Here is a 27,881-nt window from a genome sequence, read left to right on the forward strand (position 1 = left end):
AAATAAAAAGAAAAATTCACTTAACTGGAAAAGTTGTTGGGTGACAAAGGCTAGTGCACTACCCTTTCCGATACACTATGTCCGCCCCTGCTACTGAGTAGAAATTTTTTTTTTGAACGGCAAATAAAAGCAAAATATTATTAGACATAATAGAAAATACAACAGACAACCAAAATAGCCCAACAAGTTACTAGACTCAACCTGGATACACCAATATGGACATCAACCCCAACCTTTATACAATAAAACGGACCCAATCCGTCCACAAAACCGGAAGCCCCTTTGATCTATTACTTACCCAAAGGAAGCTTAGAGTCTTTATGTTATCCACCACCGTACCGACTGTTACCGGCAACCCATCATGCACCATTTCATTTCTAGACACCATAGCGTAACGAGACAAATCGCATGAAACCCGAAGGCCTTTCTTTTAGAGAACTTGGTATACCTATACATATCAAGAATATCTCGGACGCTAAAAGCAAACATCTGAGGGACATTACACCACATGGATATCGCCTGCCACACAGATTGAGCGAGACCGCATGAGACAAAAATGTGCTCAGTCGTTTCATCCAACAAACCACACGCCAAGCAACCCAAAGACGCTACTGAGTAGATATATATCATATTTGACACGACATGGTTTTAAATAAAATCTATTTAGTTATTTAATATTCCTTCACAATATATTTCAAAGAAAAGTAAAATAACACTCTACAACATAATAACAAAGAAAAATCAACACTCCACTTCAATTACAATAATCAATTAAAATATAAACATATATGCCAATGCACATATAATAACAAAATATAAAATATAGGCCGTCTTCATGATTTTCCTGTGTAGATATGAATCCCGGTAGCCAAAATGAGGATAGTAAATGCGCCGAAGAAAAGAAAAGTGTGTACGATTACCGCTTTTCCATTGGTGTGGAGGCTGCCGAATTCAAAGGTGCGTGTGTTTCCGGGGACTTGGAAAATAAGGCCCGGGGACAGAAGTATGAAGAGTAATAACCCGACTAGTATCGGTGCCCAATCTAACATTTTGGTTTTGTTAGTTGGCATGCTTCATGTGTTGTTATTTTATAGTATGCTTTGATTTCCCTTGATGCAAGCAAGAGTGATCTTTGTGACTTACTTTTTTCCCTTTTGTCCCCAATACTCGATTCCTTGCCTCCTTTAACTTCTTTCTTTTTGAAAATAAAAGGTGTGACTTGATTGGATTAAGTAAGTTTATATTAAACTTATAAATAATATTTTATATGTTGGTTATGTCTAAAGGGTCCCTTCAATACCAAGTGATCCTAATGTATTTGAACTCAAGTCCAAAATCTCATTTATAATTGAGTCAAATTGTAACATATCAAGGCTAGAAATGAAAATGTATCAGGTATTAGACGAATAGCGGTAATTATAGTCATGTCTTATTATGAAAAAAATGTATCGTACCCGTTATTTATTAACCATTGAATTTGCGGGTACTGGATAATGAGTATACACATTTTTATGATTTTATGTCTTTTAAAAATACATGTTTGGACTTTGGATGCCTATTACTCAAAAGTCAAAACCTGATATTAAGTTTATCTTAAAATCTGACTTCAAATGAAAATATTTAACGAAGTTTCTAATAATTTCAACGTTTTACATGATATATTTTAAATGCGTATAATGTATTGATATATTCATTTTCATTTTCGGGGCATGCATAATTCCAAATTATTTGGATTTCGTGATTTTTATTGATTATAATTTAATAAAAAGGTTATTCACTCGCAAAAATTTTCAAAAGGTCTTAATTTCATTTTAGTGGCTTATATATACAAAGTTACATGTGAAACGATTCTTGGCTTATTGTTTAAGAAACATAAGAACAAACTCTTAACTATATTAGTCGTGAACTAAAGACTAAAATCATATGTTTTTTTATTTAACTGAGACCAGGGGCGGACCCACATAGTGTGGATCGGGGTCCCGGGACACCAATGTTTTTTAAAAATTTATTAGAAGCGGTATATTAAATTTTTTGAGGACCCCATAAGATTTAATACTTGGAACCCATACTATTAATGTTGATGTGGTCTGGTGGAAAGTCCCTTGTTTTATCTTTGAAATGTCATGGGTTCAAGTCTTACAAGGCTCAGTTTTTGGTTTTTTGTGTTAATTTTTAGTGTTAATCAATCATTTGATTGCTAATGTTGCAATGATAACTTTGGAAACATTCAAACACCTCTAAAATACATATCATTGTTTTCAACTTTATGCATGGTTTTCTTTAGAAACATTCAAACACTTTAAAATATCAGTTTTATTTTTCACTAGTTTAAGTTAATGGTTTTCAACACATGCTTATGAAAGGGTGGATGTAGGTTCTATCTCAAAAATGTTTAAGAAAGGGAAAACAAAGTGTTTATGTGTCAACCCGACCCATTTTGACCCGTTCAGGTAGTGATGATTGAAAAGAAAGTTTTATTATGATATTGTTTTTTATTATGTTCTTCGCCTCGACCCGACCTGAACAACGACCGACCCGAAAAATTTGAACACCGAAAATATGGGACCCCATTGGCAAAAAATCCTGGGTCCGCCACTGACTGAGACCGTAACAAGTCAGGTCTGTTCACTAATACCAACATGCATTTAATAATTGCATTAAAATTGTTATTGTTTCATACGAGGTTTCACTCATTGTAAACTTTACAATAGTGATTTCAAAAGTTTTACAGCTTTAGGGTTTGGTACGTGAGTATTTCGGTTTTTAATAACATAACCATAACTGAAACAATAAATAAAATTATAAGGAAATAATCTAAATGATTCATAAAAATATGCTTTTGATAATCGAGTGTCTCTTAGGATAAGGTTAAAATACAAAGGGCCACAAAAAATAAGAAGTGTGAGAAGCAATCTAGTCCATTGATTTTATATTTGAATGAACGTGATTAATTTAAGAGAAAAGAATAATGAAAAGTGCATAAAAGTAATAACCCATATTTGTTGATTTTTTCTCTTCACACACAAGACACGTGTCAATTCTTCTATCATTTTAAACGTCCATAACTTTTTCATAAGACAATTTAAAAAAATTACCATAATAACAAACATTTTTTAGTCTTTAATATAAGTATCATATTGTATAGAAAAAAAAAAATTAGTGGGTTTTTTATGCATTGTGTTAGTGGTTGGTCATTTTTTCAAATGTTATGGGTTTTGGTTATTGTGTTTTTCAATTGGTACTTAAAAATTAAAACAAAAATTACGTAATTGTGTATTTTTGTTTGTCATTGTGTTTTTGTCCTCATCATTTTTTTATTCGGCATTGTGTCATTCTAATCTTGTGTATTACGTTCATGGTCTTTTGTTCGGGATTGACATGTGACATTCACTTTATTGAGAAAAAAAAAGAGTATCACGTTTATTGTGTATTGTTTTCAGATCATTGTGTAATATGTAGTTTTCATTGTATTTTACATTTCAGGTCATTCTGTAATATGTATTCATCATTGTGTTTTATCATTATATTTACATATTAGGATTACACAACTGCGTTATTTGTAATTAAAAAAATACGCAATAATTAGAAAGACACAATGACAGATAGAAATACATAATAACGTAATTTGTGTTATTATATATATATATATACACATAGGGGATGGATCATGAGATAAGTCAAGTTATAACGAGAAGTGCGAGAAATCAATATGGACCATTGATTATTGTAATCAATGGATTAGAAAAGTTATAGCAAACATTTATTATTAAGATATTAATCTACCAATATTTTAATGAAGAATGGTAGTTCAGTATTTACTTTGTAGACTTTTCAAAGCGAAACTTAAGCAATTAATAGTATTTATTTATTTATTATCATTACTAACTAATTGAAAGTTACATATGATTTTTTTTAATTGTTATTATTTAATTGATGATATTAATCAAACTAATATTAAACAAATATAACTTTAATCAAATACTATAATATCTTCAATCATATTTCTTCAAATGCATTAACTATTATATAATGCCTACACAAATTTAATTATGTATTGCATACACATGCATATTCATGTATAATGTATGTTGAATCACGAATGCGTATGTGAAAATTTTAAAATTGTAGGCTAACATGATTTGTTATTTATTATATGTAAAAAAAATAAAAAAAATTTATTTTATCCTGTGTAGGGTTTATATGTTTATATATGTACTATTTAGGTGGTATCACAAATGTGTATGTGAAAATTTTACAAATACAAGTTATTATCATTATCCGTTATTTATTGTATATAATTAAATGCAATAAAAAAAGTTTATTTTGTATTGTGTAGGTTCATTTATGTATTGTGTAGGTTCGTATATGTACTGTGTATATGGTATTCCGAATTGTGTATGGGTATTTTTTATTGTGTGTAGATTCATTTATGTACTATGTAGGTTCGTATATGTATTATGTATCTAGTATATTTCGAATTGTGTATGCGTAATTTTTATCGTGCGTACATTCATTTATTTACTATGTAGGCTCATTATTATGTAGGCTCATATATGTACTCTATAGGTGGTATTTCGAATGGTGTATGTGTAATTTTTATCGTGTGTAAGTTCATTTATGTACCGTGTAGGTTCATATACGTATTATGTAGGTGGTATTTTGAATTTGTATGTGTAATTTTGTTCATGTGTATGCTTATTTATTAAGTGTGTAAATATAACGGTGCTATTGAATTTAAGAACCAGTGTCTAGATAAATGTATGAATATCAAATTAAGAGAATAAAAAAAATAATATTGATAAACAACAATATTGAATATGATAAAATAAAAAAAGAAGAATTACTTGCAACTTCTCCATACATTATGACCTACCAAATATGAAAAAATATTCATTTTACTATAACACCCTTGTCATTAAAAAAATTATAAAATAAAGGAAAAAAATGTGATTGGTTGGATTCATTTCTCGCACTTCTCGTAATAAAAACACTTCTGAAATGAACCAAATCCTATATATATATATATATATATATATATATATATATATATAAAACAAAGTCATACTCATATTAAAGCTAAAGAAACGTTTGTTATTATGATGATTTTTTTAAATATCATATGAAAAAAGTATAGATGTTTTAAAATGATTGAGAATTGATATGTGAAAAGATAAAATATGTGTTATTACTTCTATATTCACTTTGACCCCACTTGGTAAATGTCAATTAATTATGTTTTCTCACACTTTTCATTTTTATGACTATTTGTAGAATAACTCTAAGTCTAACCCCCCCCCCCCCCCCCCAAGCCACATTGTGTGTTATTTGTATTGTTATTTTTTAAAAAATATTTGAGTTCGGGTCACTTAGAATAACATTTTCATCTTTTGGGACACAATAATTATTGTAACCATCTTACCCTCTTCAAACCTATTTTTTATAATTGAAATTTTTGATAGTAGGGTGAAGCATATCATATTTTTTTTATAACCAACATTATGTCGAGTAACATGAGAGTTATATAATATGTTTGTACACAATGTTTTGCCGATTCACTATATAAGGAGTGGCATAGACAAGTTACAAACCGCCATACTTATTTCACTTAAAACAATATACCAAAATATAGGTGAAATATCCAATACAAAAACTTCTTATCATACAAAACGTAAGAATAATTTTTGACCTTAGATTAAGAAATCAATTGTTGATGTCATGGAATTACGCCAACTCGCCAATTTTACACGCAATAATGGACTAGGCTAAAATGATATAGCCTACTATTGTTGACTTTTTTTCAAGTTTCTCATTTTTTTATTAGCTAGACATAATAGAAAATTTGGGACGCTAATAAGGCTTATGTGGCTGCCACCTTTAGTTATGCACCACTACACCACTACCTTATTTTTTCTCCATCCCAGTCTACGCCAAGTCTTAACAGGCTCCAAAGTTATGCACTATTTGATTTCCATAATAATTCACATATTTAATTATTCTAAATATACAATGTGATCATAGTTTATTAAGAATTCGTGTGAGGCCCAGGGTTGTCTCCGAGAATCATGAAAATTTTTTGGGTCGAAAGCGAAAAAAAATTTTAGTCCTTAAATTAGTTGAGTAATTAGCTTTAAACAATAAGAATACATTTTTTTCAATAGGGTTAGGTTAGAATAAAACCCACTTGAGTTGTAAAAACTCTATAAACTCATTCTTAACCACATGTTTTTAATTAAAGATTAAATATTGTGGTTCACAATTAAAGTTAATAAAAAATGTAAAAGTTTATTTAAATTTTCTCTCTCCTGAAAACATATATAAAAATTACTAAAAAAATGTAAAAAAAAATAGCAAAACATTTTTTTTATGTTTTTGATATTTTGTATTAAATGTAACAACATATATTACATGTAACCAAAAAAAAAAACGATGTTACATAGGGTTTTCACGAGTTTTCTCAACTCAAGAGGGTTTTCAAACTATACTTCTCCTTTTTCAATATATATATATATATAGGGGGAAGGTTAACGTACAATAATCGGTTATCGTACATTAGGTACGCGAGCTTTTTGAACGTCGATTTCAATTTCACGCAGTGGCATAATTGTAAATAACTTAAATTTAATTCTACGATCTAATTCATTAATTGATTCATCGGGCGTCCATCCATATCAATATAATTCAACCGTCGATCAGTATTAAACTAATTTGCAGATCGATATCAAACTAATTGAGTTAATTATCTAACCCTAAAAATGTTCGTTACATGCAAATAAAACAGAACGTTTAAAGGTTTAAAACGTATTAACTGAACGTTTAAAGGTTAATTGCTTCAAAATTCATTAATTTCTTTTACAATATCACGTCAGCTTCATATCACACCTCATATAATTCACAAAAACACCCCAATTTGATCAATATTTCACGGTCTATGCTTCAAACTAATTGCTTCAGAAGTTTAGGTTATTGTAAGAAAGGTGATGAGCTTACAGATCTGACGGCGGCAGCGAGAGAGACGACGGCGATGAGGGTGAAAAAGAGATGGTTGACTTTTGTGGCCATTACGATTGATTGTAGTAATGTGAGTATGTGGGAGCTGGTGATATATATATATATATATATGCACATTAACAGAATGTATTAATGGAACCTCTAAAGGTTTAAAACGTATAAGGAAGAATCACAAATAAACATTTCAACCTAGAATGTATTAATAGAACGCTTAAATGTTTAAAACGTATTAACAGAACGTTTAAAGGTTTAAAGCTAATACGTTCTGTTAATACGCTTTAAATCTTTAAACCTTTAAACGTTCAACTAAAACGTTTTTAGCTTTAAACGTTTAATGTCAAAAACCAATGATCTAGAACTCAAAAATGATCGATTGAAGCTTCAAATTGATGATTAACTGAATCAATTTCAAAGATTAACCGATCAATTGGCTTCAATTTCAATTCAACTAAACAAACATGTGACGAGTTTTTCGTTTTTCCGATGAATTCGTTGTCGACGACGATGATGGTGACGAAGAGTGTTGATGGCGCCCGGCGAGCGGAAGTGAAGGAGGTGTGCTGATGTCGGCGACTGGTGGTGGAGACGGAATGAGTGAGAGGGACGAGCATATGAGTGTAATTGTGATTTTAGGTTTTGAAAATCTAACGGTTGGAAGTGTCGCGTACGTAATGTACGATAAAGGATTATTGTATTTTATCCTTTACCTATACGTACATATATATATATATATGATTTAAAAAAATCAGACATATCTAGATGTTGGGCCGGGGTCAGTCGACCACCCAGCCATGCCTCATAGCCTGCACTGGTTAGGCCAGGCTTGGCACGAGATATCCAGAGCTCCAGTTATAGGTAACTTTTCTAAAAAGTTTTATATTTTTGAGTATATTGCTTTTTATAATATTAACTAACACGTAGCAGATTTTCTAAAAAAACAAGTAGTTTTGGTCTCATGTTCGAGTCATAGTCCATATTGAAATGCATTGTGATTGATATTGCAATCCTGGCCAAATTTCGAGGAAATGGTCGACGCGCTATACGAACCATACTCACCCACTTCATCGACATTACCACCAGAAGTCGTGCAATATTCGAGCGAATGAAGAATGAAATCCGTGCCAAACATGTGCCAACGAGGTTTCTGTTTTTTTTAATAATTTTTTTTCTGGTATCTTTTTTATTTCAAGGATTTTTTTTCTTATTATAAGTAATTTTTTTCCTATGTGCTTTTAACATTTATTTATTAAAGTGTTTTATTATTATATTGTGTGGTTTTATTATTTAAATTATTATGTTTATTGAATAATAAAATGTTAAGTAAATAAAAAATGATTGAGTAATAATTGCAATTAGTTAAAACCACTATGTTTGATTTAAAAGGGGTTCTAGCAAATTTACTTTTGCCTGTGTGGCGCCTAGATGACATTTTAATTAAACATTTTGCTAAAACCACTACACACAGCCTTAGTCCATAACCCTTTTATATGACGTCAACATTTAATTCTCTTTAAATATGAGTACCCTACCGCAATACTCAGTGGCGAAGCTTGGACAAGTTCGTCACTGGGGGGGGGGGATTTCTAAAACGGGTAAATACATACTACGTATACAAATTTTGGGCGAAAAGTGAGTAAATTTACACTATTGTACAAAAAAATAAGGGGCCGGGCCGTCGCTAAGCTTCGCCCTTGGCTAAAGTTACTTTTTTTAGATGGGGTTTTTTAAAAGAAAACTCAAATGTACTTCGCATATAACTTTGGTAATTATTAGTTAAGAAAATTATATGTGTAACTATTTTTTTAATTTTGTGTGTTACTATGGCATGAACGAAGTTATCCTTTTTCTCAAGGATATGTGTTGTCTCTAATGACTTCGTACACTTTGTATGATAAGAGTCGCATGTGCATTAGCTTCACCCCACATTTGTATTACAAAATTTTTATAACTTCTAACATAATATTTATCCTGAAATAAAAAATTCTATATTTATTGAATTTTAAAAAATCTAGAAAAAAATGGCTAATGGAAAATTATTAAACAAATTCAGAACCAGACTTTTCCCAATATGATTAAAATTATATTTCTTGAATTCCCATATTTTTAAATCTAATACTATATCAAACAAACGTGTTTCGTTGGTCGGTTGCATGCATTTCCTGGGAAACTTTTCTTCCCACAAACCTTTGAATCTTGATTGATTTAATTAAGGTGGTGAAGATGTCGTCAACACCTCGCCATGTGAATATGAACGGTCCAAGGAGAAGCGTGTCGTTGACATCTTCTCCCCGGTCCCCGCGGAAGAAGAACAATGATTCTCCCCACAAACCTTTCACCGAGTCTTGCTCAGCCGTGTATGCCTTTTTTATTCATCCATCATTTTGTATATTTGCTGATTTATGTTATTTTTTTATTTTATAATATCTTAATGCATATAGATGAGTCATGTACTCGGTGGACCACCCAAAAGTGGACACCAAATTGCATGCTCATATTTGTGTCATCATATGGGATAAATGATAGGAAAAGAAAGATTATACGGCGGTAAGACTTTGTTGGTTGTTAGGTAAAAATGAATCATATGGTTAGAGTATGGGTTGGCCATAATAAACCCGTAGGACCTTTTTCGCTTTATCATATGGCTTGGATAACTATCAAAATGGTTTAGCTAACCATTTTCACGTTATCCTTTATGACCTGTTTCGCCATATCACTTGGCCCCTATAAGTATCAAAATAACTTTTTCGCCCTGTCATCCAGCCCGTGTGTCTTTAGCTTTTGTCACAACAGTCATTTATTTGCTCGTTAAAAAAATCATATGGGTAGTACGATTTCGCCCTCATGTGACTAGTTTGACCGCTTTCCGCCTGCCATATAGCCCATATGTCTTTATGATAGGGTTAGAACCAAATAAGGAGAAGAAACTTGAACAAGAGTAAACAATATTATTTCAAAACTGGTTTATCTTTCATTAATTACGTACATAATTAAATAGAAATCCAAATTACAATACACACCCCAAACTAACCCAAAATAGTCACCCCCAATCCCTAGCTTAATAATAATAATAATAATAATAATAATAATAATAAATAAATAAATAAAACGTAACACTTTAGCAGTTGTCACATTAGTTATTTATTTGTTCGTCAGAAAAATCATACGGCCGTATAATTTGGCCCTCATGTGACTACTTTGACCACTTTTCGCCTTGTCATACAGTCCATATGACCTTTTCCACCATATCACAAGGCCTGTATGATATGTGCCTTTACACGGGCCGAGTGACAGGATGAAAAGTTCATACAACTCTAATGTTTTTGGTTGTTATCATATAAGTCATTTCTTCGTGTTTTAAGAAAATCATAAAAAGCCGTATGATTTGGCCTACATGATCTGTATGTCCTTTTAGGCCTATCATACGGGCCATATGACTATCAAAACGGCTTGCTTGACCATTTTTCACTCTGCCATACGACCAGGTAACACGTTAAGTCGTCAATGATGTTTGGATAGTGTGTCAGCCGTGTTTTATATAGTGCCATAGTGGAGGCCTTATAGATTGATCATAAAAATTGCAATTGATAATGATAAAGCTGGACAATGCCAACATGGTGTCACATGTTTGCTCGCTGCCTCACGGGTGCAGCGCGTGTCTGGTTCGAAAGCTTGCCGACAGGACAAATCGATGGGTTCGAAGAGCTATTGGAAAAGTTCCAGGCTCACTTTGTACAGCAGCGCAGACACACGCGCGACCCCGATGACATCATGCACTGCGTACGCAGGAATGATGAAACCATTGAAGACTACATAACTCGTTTCAATTAGGAATCTCTTGCAATTGGAGGCATCACTGAACAACTCTTGCGCGTGGCCTTTATACAAGGTGCGCGCAGCGATCAACTCCGCAGAGTTCTCGTGAGCAGAGAAGGCATGCCAACCACTTGGGCTAAGCTTATGGAAGCATCGCGAGTCTTCGCGCGAAATGAAAAACAAATTGACCAAGACAGAGCAAGAGATAAAGGGCATCAAACAGAAGCACCAAGCAACAATGAAAAGAGGCGCAAACAAAACTCCGTATGGTCCAGGTTGCAACAAACCAATTATTCTCCTGCAGAAAAGCAAGCGCAACAAAGTTCACCCCACCCCAAAAAGACATTCTTAATCGCGGAGAAGGTGACAAGAAGGAAGGCGGCAGAGAGCCTAACAGACCTCTACCAAGAATATGGACTCCCATCACCAAAACGCCTTCGCAAGTGTTAAGCACAGAGAATGTCCAGTTTAAAAACCCCAGGCCATTACTCCATAAGGGACCACCGAACAGTGGCAAATATTGTGAGTTTCACAAATCCACAGGGCACAACACTGATGCATGCCATCATTTGAAGGATGCGATCGAAAAAGATGTGAAATCAGGCAAGTTGGCTCACCTGGTAAAAAATCCAAGACCAGAGAACGAACAACCAGACGGAGCCTCAGCCAGTAAAAAATTCAAAAGAATCTGTGTAGCTGAAGGAAGAAGGCAAGGGCAAGGATCGAGGAAGAGAAGCGCGCAAATCCAAGGGGATTGGCGCGAACAACAAGTAATCTTTCCAAGAATCAGAGGAGGCTCATCTATCAGCAGCCCTCTAGTCATCACTGCACACATCGCTCATTATGAGGTGTCAGGAGTCCTGGTGGACACCGGTAGTGAGTCAGACATCATGTATGAGCAATGTTTCAGGAAGTTGGATCCAGCAGACCAAGCAAGGCTTGAAGTCGTGAGTGCACCAATCTCGGGTGTCTCAAATGAAATTATTCACCCCCTAGGTCAGATACAATTCGAACTAACTATGGGGGATGAGAAGCACAAGCGAGCTGAAATTGTCAACTTCCTGGTCTTGCCCACCACTTCATGCCATAGTATGATCTTGGGTAGAGGAACGATTGCCCAATTCAACGCCATACCGTCACCAGCGCATGGCGCGTTGGGGTTCCCAACACCAACAGGAGTAACATTTGTGTACCGAGATCACTTATGCGCAGTAATAAGTATACCTCGAGAGGGGAGAATGAAACTTCCAGTGGCAAACAACGCGCCAGAGGAATGGATTCTCAACCCAAAATTCCCAGAACAAACAATCGCAATCGGAGCTACAATATCAGATGACACAAGAGTGAGAATGAAAAGATTGCTCACAACGTATGTGTCAGTCTTCGCGTGGCAACATTCTGATATGACTGGGGTTCGCGAGACCTGGCGCAACACTCTCTCAACACATTCAAGTCCGTGGAGCCAATTGCTCAAAAGAAAAGAGTCATGGGAGACGAGAAGACAAAGGCCATGAATGAGCAAGTAGACGATCTACTGCGCGCGAATATCATTCGCCCAATACGATATCAAACATGGGTAGCCAATCCTGTGATGGTAAAGAAGAGCAATGGGTCATGGAGAATGTGCATTGATTTCAAGGACCTCAACAAGGCGTGTCCAAAAGATTGTTATCCCCTCCCAAACATTGACATGAAGGTGGACTCTGTGGTGCCATTTAAGCTCAAATGTTTCCTGGATGCCTATAAGGGCTATCACCAAATTCAAATGGCACCATAGGATGAAGACAAGACTGCTTTCAGAACTGACAAGGGTGTTTTCTGTTACACAAAAATGCCCTTTGGTTTGAAGAATGCAGGAGCCACTTACCAAAGACTCATGGATGCAATTTTCAACGAGCAGATTGGAAAAAACTTAGAAGTCTACGTGGATGATTTGGTGATTAAAAGCAGGGAGGAAAAACAAATACTCAAAGACATCGAAGAAACCTTTCGGCGCCTAAAGGAAGTAAACATGAAGCTCAACCCGAGCAAATGCACATTCGGCGTGGAAGAAGGGAAATTTCTCGGCGTAATGGTCACCAAGGATGGTTTCAAGGTGAACCCAGAGAAGGTGGAGGCTATCCTCGGCATGCCCTCACCATCCACCATGAAGGAAGTTCAAAAGTTGAATGGTAGATTGGTATCAATTAACAGGTTCCTAGCAAACCATGCAAGCAAATCTACCCCATTCATTAACACATTGAGAAATTGCTTAAAGAAAAGCCAATTCAAGTGGATGCCTGAGGCCGAGCAAGCTTTCAGTGAGATAAAAGAATGTCTGAGAAATCTGCCTGCGCTCACAGCTCCACTACCTGGTGAAACTTTAACGTTGTACCTGTCTGACAGGAGAGCGCGCCATTGGCGCAGTATTATTGGTGGATCGCAAGGGAATCCAAACACCAATTTATTATGTAAGTCGGGTGCTGACAGATCCTGAGACGCGCTACACCATCATAGAAAAGTTAGTTTTATCACTAACGCATGCGTCGCGCAAGCTTCACAGATATTTCAATGGTCATCCTATTGAAGTCCTGACTGATTACAACATCCAGCAAGTCTTGCGACGTCCCGCGCTCTCAGGAAGGCTGACAAAATGGGCGCTGGAATTGGGGGAGCACACGATCACCTATAAGCCTCGTCCAGCAATCAAGGGACAAGTCTTAGCCGATTTCATCGCAGAAATCCCTGAAGGAAAAGTCGAAGAGGCTCAGCGCGAAGTAGACCCTCCGCAAGCCAATAATGAAGAAAACATTTGGAGATTATTCACTGATGGAGCTTCAAACAACGAAGGGTCCGGCGCAGGCCTCAAACTGGTGGATCCAGAAAATCATGAGTATACTTACGCAATCAGGTTGGATTTCAAGAGCACCAACAATGAAGCTGAGTATGAAGCCCTGCTGGCTGGTTTGCGCATCGCGCACAAGTTCGAAGTTAAAAAGCTAGAGGCTCATGTAGATTCATACCTGGTAGCAGCACAAGTCAATGGCCTTTATGATGCTAAGGAAAAAACCATGCCTCTGTATCTAGAGCAGGCGAAGAAACTTACCGAACAATTTGACTTTTTCAGAATCATACACATTCCGCGCAGTGAAAATAAGTCTGCCGACGCGCTAAGCAAGATGGCATCAACCAGCTTCGATCATTTTGGCAAAGATGTCAGGGTGGAAGTAATAAGCAGCTCGTCAGTGGGAGCGAAGTCTGTTCTTGTAATTCATACAACACCTTCATCATGGATAACTCCAATAATGGAATTCTTGAAGGAGGGAAAGGTACCAGACGATCGCGCACAGGCGAGGAAGATAAGACACAAGTCGCAGAACTACGAAATGATCGATGGTACGTTATATCGACGCTCTTATCTTGGACCACTCATGAAATGCCTAGACGCAGAGGAAGCAAGCTACGTGATTAGAGAGACACACGAAGGAATCTATGGAATACATGCTGGCCCGCGCATGGTGATCGCCAAGGCAATGAACGCAGGTTACTATTGGCCAGGCATGTACTTGGAGGCGTTAAAAGAGATCCAAAAATGCAAAGCGTGTCAGAGCTATGCGCCAAATACCATGCGGCCAAAGAACAACTTGATTCCGGTGACCTCTGCATGGCCTTTCCACAAGTGGGCAATCGATATTGTGGGTCCCTTACCACAAGCGCCAGGGCGAGTAAAGTTTTTGGTAGTGGCAGTAGACTATTTCACAAAATGGGTTGAAGCCAAGCCACTGGCAAAAATCACAGCCGAGGCAATGAAGCAATTTATTTGGAGCCACATCGTATGCCGTTTTGGCCTGCCCATGGAAATCGTGAGCGACAATGGCAAACAATTCACTGACAGGAAGATATCCAGTTGGTTCAAGGAATTGCACATCAATCAGGTCTTCACTTCAGTATACCATCCTCAAGGGAATGGCCAAGTGGAACGCGCGAACCAAAGCTTGCTGAATGGGCTGAAGAAAAGGTTGGAGGGAGAGTCCCATGCATGGGTCGAGAAGTTACCTAACGTCCTATGGGCGCATAGGACATTAAGCAAAACCAGCAATGGTGAGTCCCCGTTCAGCCTAACCTATGGAACGGAGGCTATGATTCCAGCAGAGATTGGATGCCCATCCTATAGAGTGCTCATGATGAGTAAGACGGATAACGAGCAAGAAAGGAGGTTGGATCTCAATTTACTTGAGGGACGCAGAGAGGCGGCTATCATCAGTGAAGCCAAATACAAGAAAAAGCTAGAAAAATACTACAATCAGCGCGTGAAAGAATGCCACTTCAAGAAGAATGATTTTGTCCTTCGGAACAATGAAGCTAGTCGCGCAATACCCTCGGGAAAGATGTCTCCCAACTGGGAGGGACCTTATCAAGTCTCGGAAGAATTGGGAAAAGGCGCATACGCTTTAAAAGATTTAAATGGAAAGAAGATCCCGCGCACATGGAACGCAGCACAACTTAGAAAATGTTTCATGTGAAAGTTGTCAAGTTTGTAATCAAGGCTTTTTAAGCCATTATGAATAATGATACGCTCTATATGCGTTTTATTACCTTTTGCATACATGTTTCACACTTCCCTTTATTAATTTTGAGCAATATGACAACATTGTATTGACATCAAACTAAAAATAAAACGAAGTAAAACATACATGCGCGAGCTTCAAGCTCAGACGCGTTAACGAGTTTTAACTCTAAAACGTCAGGGCCTTAGCCCAATAATATGAGCCTTAGCTCAAATTACTCATAGCATCCATTCTACGTATTGCGCAGCTGGACCATAAAAATACCTAAGCACAACTAAGGCAAAGCACATGCCAAAGCATAGTTGTTAAGGTCTCAGGTCGGGGCCGCGCATGGGATTATAATGGATATAGGCAGAGTAAGACATACTGACACGTAAAGGCTAAAAAACTCATTCATAATTCCCTATAATAAATGCACGATAACGTCGCGCAAAAGAGGAATAATGAAATGCCAAGGCACGTGTCAGCATATTCAGAATATCGCAAAATAACTTGAAATATGACAACTGTTAAGGATTAAGTAAAAATAATTTCCTTACAACCTTGTTCAAGTTTCAATGTGTAAGCATACCTTATATTCAACAAGCACACACATGCAATATAAAGAGATGAATTGGGAATGCGCAAGATGCGAATAAGGGAAAAAACAAAATTTCATTCCGAAACATAGAAGTTTACAAATTTACAAATGATGAGGTAAAAACTACAAACACAAAAAAAAAAAAAAAAAACAAGAAGGGCTTTTCAAGTCTTTATGTTAATATCAGCCTCTTCATCTTCCTCATCATTATTTCCTCCCTCAGCATCTGGCGCAGCCCGCTCCTCGTCATCTCCAAACTTACCATAATCAAGCTGTTCGTCTTGAATATAGTCGTCTTCTGTCATGATAGCGTCAGGAGTAGGTCCTTTGGCCACGCCAGAGCCGCTGGCAGAGGTAGCGTTGCCTGCGCCATCATCATTGCCACCAGTCCCTTCACATTCATCAAGTAATTTCTTTAAAGCGCCAAGATCGGGCTGGTCAGCAAGCGCGACTATCTGCAAGTCACAAGGAACAGTATAAGTACAAAAGGTTATGAAAATAAGTCAAGTAAACTCATTAAGGTTAAAATACCTACTCAAGGATGGGAATTGGAGTATTCAAGTACTTCTCCCCCACCTCAGCCATGTCAGCGCAGACAGCGTCGAGCTGATAAGGGTAGTCGGATGGATTCTTCTTTAGCATGCCATATTCATAACCATCCTTAAACCCCTCAGCCCGACCCACCAAGCGCGACGCCGCATTACAGTCCATCACAAGGGTCTGAAACTCGTCTGAGTATTTCATGGCATAAGTGCAACGAGTCACGCCCTGTGAAATCAGCCATTGACGGTCCTGCGCGAGGGAAGAAACAGACGTCTCAAGAGCAGGGATTTGAGAGTTTAACAGCTTAACAGTTTCCTTAGCTTGTTTTAACTTTTCTTTGTCAGACGCTGCTGCCGCCAAGGCTTCATTCTTTTCCGCTCGCGCAGCATCGAGCTCTTTCTTCAGGCGCGCAACCTCACTCTCCAATAAAGATTTTTCAGTATTAACCTGCGCAATAGTTTGGTCATGCGCCTCCACTGCCAACTCCAGGTCACGCGCTCGACGCGCGTACTTGGCCTCATCTGCCTCTGCCACTTGCAGTTTCTCCCGCGCAGCTTGCAGCTCAAGCCCGCGCTTCACAAAAGCAGCGTTGGAACTTGCCCGGTTCTCACTAAGTTCTGCTTGGAGTTTCTCAGCTTTCTCTCGGGCATCAGAAAGATTCCAAGCAGAAATCTTAGCCTCTTGCTTGGCCTCCGCAAGGGCATCACGTACCTTTATATAATCATTGCGAAGCTCTTGGGAGGCAGCAAAAAACGCAGACCCAGCAAAAAGGTGGTCATTAAGCAAATCCACGCGAGCGTGGTCCTCTTGAAATCTCCTTTCAGCTGGAGGAACAGAGTGAGCCCAAAAGTCTTCACATACGCCCAAGGATTGGAATGAGCTCTCTTCAGTGATACTCCAGCTCGGGCGGTATATGTGATCGGCTCCCTACAAACACAAAGCAACGCAAAGAAACGTTTTAGTTATCTAAACACTAATTTGGAAGTCTGCACAGCGGAGCAAAATAAACTTATACCTGAGGAGAACTGGCAGAAAGATTAGCGCCATCTAATGAGCTCCTGCCTGCCCCATGAGAAAAAGGCTACGCCACGAAATCTCGTGGCGCTATAGGGCTTACCCGGCCACCATCAGAACTTTCAAAATTAACCTCCTCATCATCCTCTATAACAGGTCTCTTCTCCTGCGACTTGGAAGAATAAAAAATAGTCTCACGAGGAGGGCTGCGCCCAGGAGGAGGTGAGGGAGGTCTTGACGCTGTTTGAGCAGCGCGAAAAATAGTCTCCTGCTCCTTAGTGATCCCAATGAGGGGAGATTCAGTACTTGTTGGAGCAGGAGCAGAACTAACGGCGCCAGCGCTAGCAGTGCCACCAGCAGCTTGTGTGCCAGCTATAATTCCTACGAAAAAACCAACAAGGAGAAATGATTAATGACTTGAACTAAAGGAAAAAATCAGACAATCAAAGCGCAATAAATACCTTGGCGCACCGCAGTCCGCGAATTAAGCATCGCCATGAAGTCCGTTTCCCCCTTTTTGAGGGCAAAACAGAGGACTTCAAAACAACCTACGGCATAGCCTTGGCACCTTGCTGCGCCTGAGGTTGAGCCACCAACGTCGCCGGCTCTACAAACATTTGAGTGAACAAAGCTTCATTAATAACTCTATCGGAATCACGCTCATAAAACCACAAAATATACCTGTTGGAGAAGACGAAACAGCAGGCGCAACACCGCTTCCCTTGTCCGCCGCACGCAGAGATGAGGTAGCAGCACCATACCTCGTGTGGACTGGAGGGTTGCCCACACCTTGAGGCAAAGAAGACAAGGAAAACTTGGAAGTAAAACCCTTGGTTTTCTCAGGTTCCTTCACTTGAGTCGGAGGAAGATCCTGGGCAACAGAGGCATCATCTTTTTTCTGTTTTTTACTGGCCACTGCGCCAGTTTTGCCTTTAGCCTTGCGCTTGAGTTTTTGCTCTTCAGCTTCTTCCTCCTCCCCTTCCTCTTCCACAGGCTCCAACTCATAAGTAGCGAGCGCATCTACAATACGCGCAACAAAAATGTTAAAACCAAATTTGGTATTCTAAGGGCCTAAACACGAATACAAGGGCTTACCAGGCGCATCGCTGTTAAAGCAAAATTCTAAGTCGACAGGGATGAACATATCATCGAAGCGATCAGGGAAAGCAACTTCCCCCGCGTTCAGGGCGACAGAGCCACCTTCTGTATGCTCGTCATAGGCGGCGTGGATGTATTCCTTGCCTTCTGCATAAAACAAGACAAGTGATATCAGCAAAACGAATTATACTCGCGAAAATTAATGCAATGAACAAACAACCCACCTGAGCCATCAACATGGATGACAGGCTCAGTCTCGATGTCAGTCCACCTCTTGCTCATACCAACCCCCACCAACGCTTCCTCGCAAATATTCTTGGCGGGGGATGGTTCAGCAGTTAATTTTTAACCCACGCGACAGATGGATTCTTAAGAACGTCATCATCCGCGGGCGCGGAAGTAATCGCGCGCATGGTCATACGAATGGGAATAACACCAGCCTTGATATAAAAGAATTTTTCAGCCCAGTCATGAAGGCTATTGAAGGTAACAGTGCAGCACTTAACCTTCTGACTGCGCGGTGTGAATGAGAACCAAGAATCTTGGATTTTCGGCTTATAAAAATATTGAAAGCGCCGAGGGGTGGGCTCCTCGCGCTGAGCTTTGCACATGAACTCAAAATGAGTCATGCGCACTAATCCACAGGGATGGACTTGAGATATATGAATCCCGTAAAATTGGAGGAGCGCACCTATAAACCTCGTCATCGGAAGACGAAGATTACATCGGGTGAAAAAGTGAGAATATAAAGAGATATAGCCGGCGGGAGGATCCGCCGCCGTTTGCCCGGTCGCCGGGAGCAAACAACCATACTCAGGGAGAAAACCCTGATAGGCGACGAGATTATCAAAATCAGGTTGTTTCAACTTGCAGGGAATCTCATCCCATCTCTTCACCGCCTTGTTCTTCCCTCCCTCCTCCGACGAGGCCTCGGCAACCCGAGTACCCTTGCCGGTTTTCTTCAAAGTAGAAATAACCACTGATTTTACACGGCCTTTACTAGGGGAAATTGTGGTGTCTGGGTTATCAGACATACATTTGCGAATCGAACAATATGGTTACTTTAAGCACGGAATTCAGGGACAAAGACGAAAGCTCTTAATCGGAATGTAAATGATAGGCAGAAGTTCTGAAAATGACAGTGGAGATGAAGAAAAAACCGTTCAAAGGTTTGGTTTTATAGGCCCAGGGGAGAGAAAGAGAAACAAGTAATAATCAGATCTACGCTCACGCGCCTCCACTCGCAAGCGTAGGCCAACATAAGCGCGACACGTGTTCCTGACACTGCATGAGGAGACGTGAAAGGCCACTGTAGCACCTCGAGCACACGAAAGGTCTGACACATAACGTCTCTATCTCTGATGCATGTCAACACCAACCAACCACGTGCATTGACGATTCGTTTTAACCAAAGGGATGGAATTTCGCGCAACGCGCGTACAAGAAAAGAAAAAGAAAAAACAAGCCCTATTGAAAAAGCAAACTATTAAGTCTAATATCTATCTTACCTCGCTCGCGCGAGACAAGACACACATTAGACTGGGGGGGCTTGAAGGGGTATGCACCCGCCTTAACATCGAGCGGGGCGGGTTAACCCACAAGATATTGACAAGAGGCTTGAAATCAGGAAACATCTGCGCGTGGCGCATATCACATATGCGCAAGCGCAAGCGCAAGTGGGGCGGGTCAACCCACAAAGCCAAAACCTATGCGCAAGCGCATGAAACATCTGCGCGTAGCGCATATCACATATGCACACAACACACACATTTAGTGTGAGAATAAAGAGAAGACCTTGCGCATCCCCGGGATAGGCGCATAAAGGCCGCGCGAAAGCGACACACAACAAATGAGACAATAGTCTAATCCAAATCAAGATAAGGACAACCATGATTGTACTCATCAGGCAACCTTCCAGAAGGTATCTTTTAAGGAATAAAGAATGTGCTGATGTTGACAGCTGCCAATGAAGGGTGGACAACTCAGCAAAGTCCATGTGCCACCACGTGATGGCACATGGGTCAGGTGAAATACCTTGGTCAGAGAATAATCAATGAAAAAGCACCAGCTGTCATAAGTACATGTGGCGCGAAGCAATAGGAGGAGGCCAAAAAGGCCCTAATTGGGTCTGAGCCCAATCATTGGAAACCCTAATACTATAAATACCACACCACCTCAACAGTGGGAAGGGGGCAAGAAAATATATTCTAAGTCCTTTACTAATTTTCACATCCTGATTATCCTCTCCTACAATATCTGATTCTCACACCGGAGGGTTACCCCAAAGAGGACCCCCTCTATCCCTTTCTGAGGGGTAAGCTCACGGTGCTGTTCGTTTTGTAGGTGGAAGAACTCGTATCTCGGAAAACCATCGGTGATATAGCACACTCGTACCCGAGGAACGTTGATCGTATACAAGTAAGTCGATACACGCTTCTTCACAAATTATTGCCTCATGTTTCATGAATCTTGTTATTGTTGTAGAGTATAATCAATTACCTACACTTAAACTTTCATTTAAGTGAATTCAGAGATTACCTGTAGAACCATTAAAAGAAGCTGGCAGCAAATTAGCTCAAATATTAATATCAATTTTCTAGTTAACTTGCTGATGTGGATTTAAACAGTGACGTAAGAGAAGAGCGTACGGTGAAGCGGTTACGCCTATCGAGGGCGATTACTGTACCCGAAATCACAACTATTTATGAAGTCTGCTGTCGAATGGCTGCTAAACGAGTTGACACTGTTTTTCTAATAGACTCGAATGCACTACTCAGTGGTATATTAACAGACAAGGTTTGTCTTAAATCCTCACACTTTTGACCCGTTTGCTTATAAATGGGTCACTTTTGACTTATTTTGGTGATTGTAGGTGATAGCCACCTAAATCACAGCCACAATCAATTCAAAGTTTAAATTATTTGACTAGTCAATTGTTGTTATTATATAACTATATCAAGAGATATTCTCTCCCGGTTTTATGCCACTCTATTGTATATTTAAGTTGTAACTTTGTTAATGAATTGATATGACCTTTTACTCTTTCATGGTATCAAGTCAGGATCCTAACCTAGCATCCAAACCATCAATCTTTTTCTTCTTCCCCACCAAAACACCATGGCCGGCTCAAAGAGCCGCCATGCCACTTGATGCTAATCTATCTCAAACATTCCATGCCCAATGCAACATAGCCCAAAACACTCCAGATTGGACAGCCGATTCTAGAGCCATGGCACATATGCTCTGATCCACTGACGATCTTGATGAATCCCATAACGATTTCCATAATAATTATGTTACGTTTGGTAATGGTCAATCATTACCCATTACCCAAATTGGTAACACTAAACTTAATAATATATCCTTACAAAACGTCCTCGTTGTTCCTAATTTTTACAAAAAATCTACCCTCCATTAGTAGATTAACAAATGGCTCACCTGTTGATGTTTTGTTTTCTAATCATTTTTTTTCACATTTAGGACCGGAAAATGGCGGAGGTCCTGGCTAGAGGGAATTGTGAAAGTGGATTTTACGTTCTCTCTAGGTCACAAGTCTTTTGTTGCTGCTCTTGCTGCCCCCCATCTCCGTGCATCTTTTGATAAAGGGCATAGCCGTTTAGGCCATGTTTCGTCTGATGTAATTTCTGTTTTAAATAAACTTGGACAAGTGTTTGTTACGTCTTTATTACCCAAACCAGGATTATGTTCATCTTGTCAATTATCCAAAGCACATCGTTTGCCTTTTGTTGAAAACATTAAATGTTCATCACATGTTTTGGATCTAATTCATTGTGATCAATGGGGTCTCGCACTAGTTACATCCATCGACGGATATTTATATTATGTTATTCTTGTGGATGGTTTCTCATGTTTTACTTGGTTTTATCCGTTGAAATTCAAATCGGATTTTTATAATGTACTCATCACCTTTAAACTTTGTACAAAATCAGTTTTTCATGCAATGTCAAACTTTTTCAAAGTGATGGAAGAACAGAATTCATAAATAACCGAGTTAAAAATTTATTCCAAGAACGTGGTATTCTTCATAAACTATCATGTCTACACACACCCCCAACAAAATGGACTGGTGGAACGTAGCACCGCCATAAACCGAAATGGGGTTAGCTATGATGTTCAATTCCCATGCGCCGGCAACCTTTTGGGTTGATGCTTTTTCATCAGCCACATATATTATAAATCGAATTCCGACACCTTTGCTTGAGAATAAATCGCCTTTTGAAATTCTCTTCAATCAGTCGCCTTCCTATGCTACATTTAAAGTGTTCGGATGTCGTGTATTTCCCTACCAAAGAGACTATGCTAAACATAAACTTTTACCAAGAAGTGCACCATGCATTTTCATAGGGTATAGTCCTAAACATAAAGGTTAATCGGTGCCTTGATCAGTCCACGTTCCGGGTTTACATTACTCTCATGCAAAGTTTGATGAAGAAGCATTCCCTTTCACCGGTATTGTCCCTCTCACTGATGACACAAAGCTCCTTTTCTCAAACTTTGTTGGAAATATTTCTCCACCAATATTTCAGCCTTCAACAAGTATTCCTCCACAACAATAACACATGGGAACTTGTCACTCGTCCCACCCACTCGAATGTTGTCGGCTCAAAATGGATATACTGAATTAAATACAAAGCCGACAGCTCTCTTGATCGCTACAAAGTGCGTTTAGTAGCTCAAGGATTCACGCAAGTTCCCGGGCTCGATTTCTCTCACACTTTCAGTCCGTTGTAAAGGCGTCTTCAATACGAGTTGCACTTAGTCTTGCCATCATCTACAATTGGCAACTTTGTCAACTTGACGTAAACAATGCCTTCTTAAACGGACACCTAACTGAAACCGTGTATATGAAACAACCACCGGGTTTTGTAAATAAAAAATTTCCAAATTACATGTGTCACCTCAAACGCGTTCTCTATTGCCTAAAACACGCACCTCATGCTTGGTTTCAACATAGCGCATTTCTTATCTCTCTCGGGTTCAAATGTAGTCGTGCTGATCCATCGCTTTTTGTTTATAAAACCGACACGGTCTTAATTTATCTACTCGTATATGTAGATGATGTAATCCTCACCGGTAACAATAGCATAGTTATCAATGAGTTCACCACCCGTCTATATCACGAATTCAAAATCAAAGATCTTGGCAGCTTTAATTATTTTCTAGGTCTTGAAGTTATTCAAAACTCATCCGGTCTATTCCTAAGCCAAACTAAATATGCCTATGACATTCTTTCTCGTGCCGGTCTCTTAGATGCAAAACCCGTTACAACTCCGCCACTACCATTGATTCCTTTATCTCCACCGGAAAACCGTTTCATGATCCTACCCTTTATCGATCGTTAGTTGGTGCCCTTCAATACCTTACCATCACTAGACCGGATCTCTCATATGATGTTAACCAAGCTAGTCAATTTCTTCAAAACCCAACTACAACACACTTTCAGCTTGTCAAAAGAATATTACGTTATGTAAAAGGAACTTTGTTTTTTGGTTTAACTTTTGATAGGCCTCTTAAAACAGCTTTAGTCGGATATTCGGATGCTGATTGGGCACGGTGCATTGAAACAAGACGATCAAACTATGGTTACTCTATCTATTTAGGTGGTAATCTAGTCTCTTGGAGGCAAAGAAACAACCGACCGTATCACACTCAAGTTGTGAGTCCGAGTATAGAGCAATGGCCAACAACGCTGCTGAAATCATACGGTTAACACATTTCTACGTGAACTACATGCCCTACCACCCGACCGACCCACCCTTTTATGTGACAACAAAAGTGAATTATTTTTAAGCCAAAACCCGGTCTCACATAAAAGAGCTAAACATGTCGATACTAACTACCACTTTGTTAGGGAATTGGTCTCCGCTGGTCGGTTGTGCACAAAATTTGTTCCTACCACGCTCCAGGTAGCCGACATCTTCACAAAAAGTTTACCTCGACCTCTTTTTGAGCGATTCTGAACAAAGCTTCGCGTTGGACCCCTACCTGCTCGCTTGAAGGGGGTGATAGCTGCCTAAATCACAGCCACAATCAATTCAAAGTTTAAATTATTTGACTAGTCAATTGTTGTTATTATGTAACTATATCAAGAGATATTCTCTCCTCGTTTTATGCCACTCTATTGTATATTTATGTTGTAACTTTGTTAATGAATTGATATGACCTTTTACTACTCTTCCATCAGGATATTGCAGCAAGAGTTATTGCTTATGAGATTGATTATATGAACACACCTGCATCAAAAGTGATGACAAAGAACCCGATTTACGTTCAGTCTGATAATCTTGTTGTCGAAGCCCAACAAAATATGGTACAAGGTTTGTAACAACTAGGAAGACCATTTTAACCTGTTTACTTAAACGGGTCAAATTGTACATTGTGAAAACTTGTTCAAAGATGGACCAAATGGGTCAAAAGGAATTAAATTATTTGTTAAATTCAAAAAAGAAAGGGGATAAAAATGTTTGTGTATTATCTCTAACGGGTCAAATGGTACGTTTTCAAAACTAGTTTATTAAATTAAAGAATAAAGGGGACAAAATTGCCTTCGTGTCAACCAACCCGAACCGAACAAAAAAATCGTGAAATTTAAAAAACTTGTTTAAAGATGAAACTGATCAAATGGGTTAAAAGGGGCCCAACACGGGTAATATTTAATATACATTTAGTTCAAGAAAAAAAATGTTTCTGGATCAACCAACCCGAACCATTTTGCCACCTCTCGTCCTTCTAATCTCTTGAACTAATTTTTTAAATTATGTTTACAGGAAAATTTAGGCACTTACCTGTTGTGGAGAATGGTGAGGTTATTGCTTTACTTGATATAGCAAAATGTTTATTTGATGCAATTGCGCGTATGGAAAAAGCGGCTGCTGTTAAAGCTGTTGAAAGGCAGTGGGAACCTTATATGCATGGTTAGATTGTACAACCTTAACATATTATTATATGTTAATCATATGCAATATTCATTGGTTGTCATTATACAGATGCCAATGCGGTCGACGAAACACTTAGAGAGCGGATGTTTAAGCCTACCTTGTCTACAATTATATCTGAGAATTCAAAGTAGGTAATACCTTTACATTTTACATATGGTACCATGCCCACAATATTCAAAATATAATTTCACACTTTTTTGTTTTGTTTTTTTTATTTAGTATTGTGACCGTTTCTCCATTCGACACGGTTGTTATGACAACAAAAAAGATGCTTGCGTTTAGTAGCAGCTCTGCCATTGTAACAGTTGATAACAGGCCACGCGGGATTCTGACGTGAGTTTATTTTAACTTTAATATAGTTTTCTGTAATCATATTTATCCCGTAAATTGTTGTTTAACAAAAACGGGCTTTGGGTCAACTCAACCTGACCGACCTGTTTTGACCCGCACTAAAACTAACTGTTTCAACCGTCCATTTAGCCTCTAATATTAACTGTATCTCAGAATGCATGCTAACATGTGTTATGATGAATGTTAGCTCAAATGATATATAACACGGGTGATAGCGCAAGATATTCCTCCTGAATCAACCTTAGTGGCAAAGGTGATTGATTCTTAAATCTTATATACATATATGTGCTACATTCATACCTTCATTGCTTTATATTTTCAACTTACTTTAAGATTTTGTATTATTTATTATATAGGTATTGACTCCGAATCCCCAATGTGCCAGTATCGATACACCTATTGTTGATGCCCTGCATACCATGCATGATGAGAAGTTTTTACATCTTCCAGTTCTTGATAGAGGTAAATACAACGTTACATGCTTCGGTTTATATATTTAATACGAATCTTGTATATCTAAAGGGCAGATGGTTTGACGCAGATGGTTTTGTTGTTGCCATTGTTGATGTACTTCACATCACTCATGCTGCAATAGCCACTGTAAGTAAACCATTTATATTATTAGATTAAATTTATGAAATCTGAAATTTCACAAAGTTCCCATTACATAGTCTAATACATGTGTTATATGTATTAGAGCTAAATTCGTTTTCGTCCATGCGGTTTGGCAAGAATTATCAGTTTAATAAAAATTTATTTTTTGTATGGGACACAATCACATTCTGGTTTCCAAATTTTGCCATTTCAGTCCACTTGACTAACAACATCCATTTTCTGTTAAACATTTATGAATTCGCGATAATACCCTTTTTGTTTTTGTTTTTGGGTTAGTAGTTTCTTTTAGTATTAAGGTCATTTTGGTCAAATCATACCAATCTTAATGGAATAATCAGACGGAGTTAGTAAAGTGGATTGAAATTGCAAAATTTTAAACCACGGAGTCCTAGGCGATAAAAAAGGATTAAAGTAACAATTCTAGCCAAAACATAACGACGAAAAGGGTCAAATAGTCAAATGAGTTTAAAAGGTTAGCTAAAAGGAGAACGGGTCAAACGTGTGTCGAAAGTGTCCCAAAGTCTATTATAATGCATACAACCTCCTAAATCATTTTTATCAAAAGATTTAGATAATTATTGTAACGACATATGTTCTTGTATAAACAATTACGCATTAATTAATTACAAAAAAATAACCTTTTTTGACCTAAACGACCCGTTTGACCCCCCAAGCCGTGTCTCAAGTTCATGTAATTCTTTCGCTTTTAATGCGACATGAAGTTGTTGTCTACTGCAAATTAGTTGGGAAACGCTACGGATATTAATAGCGAGGGATGGAGTTCATTGATTCAGACATTTTGGGACTATGCAATAATGGAGTTAGCTTCTGTAGAAGATGAAGATGAAACTAGAACATATAGGCCACATTATTAATAACAGTTGCTTTTTAATATGTACAATAATAACACTCTACAAGAGAATAACAAAGAAGAACCAGCAATCCGGTTCGAACCAATGATCTAACATGTTATAACTTTTATAACTTATCATATGTGGGTTATGTGCCATTCCAAAGGATCATTGCCTCCTTTAATAATTTATAAGTTTCTAACAATTTCAACATGTTATAAGATATATTTAAAATAAATATAATATATTAATATGTTCATTTTCGGCACAGGTATTTATTTCAAGTCATTTGGATTTTGGGTAATTTTGATATAATTAACAAAAAAGTTATTTACTAGCAAAATTTTCAAAAGATCATAATTACTTTTTAGTGTCATATCTACGGAGTTACATGTGAAATGATTCTATCATAAAGAACTCTAGTTATATTAGTTGTGAATCAAAGACTAAAATCATATGTTTTATTTAATTTACCTGAGACAACAAGAAGTCAGGTCTGCAA

The 27,881-nt window shown here is 38.1% G+C and overlaps 1 pseudogene; it reads left to right on the forward strand.

Annotated features, from left to right (window-relative positions):
* Nucleotides 1-854: 854 nt before the first annotated feature.
* Nucleotides 855-27,403, forward strand: LOC143605732 (CBS domain-containing protein CBSCBSPB5-like; annotated as a pseudogene).
* Nucleotides 27,404-27,881: the final 478 nt, after the last annotated feature.

The sequence above is a fragment of the Bidens hawaiensis genome, unplaced genomic scaffold, assembly GCF_021521415.1.
Source record: "Bidens hawaiensis isolate Kalapana, Puna unplaced genomic scaffold, B.hawaiensis_p1.1 tig00070995_1, whole genome shotgun sequence".
In the NCBI taxonomy this organism is placed as follows: Eukaryota; Viridiplantae; Streptophyta; class Magnoliopsida; order Asterales; family Asteraceae; genus Bidens; species Bidens hawaiensis.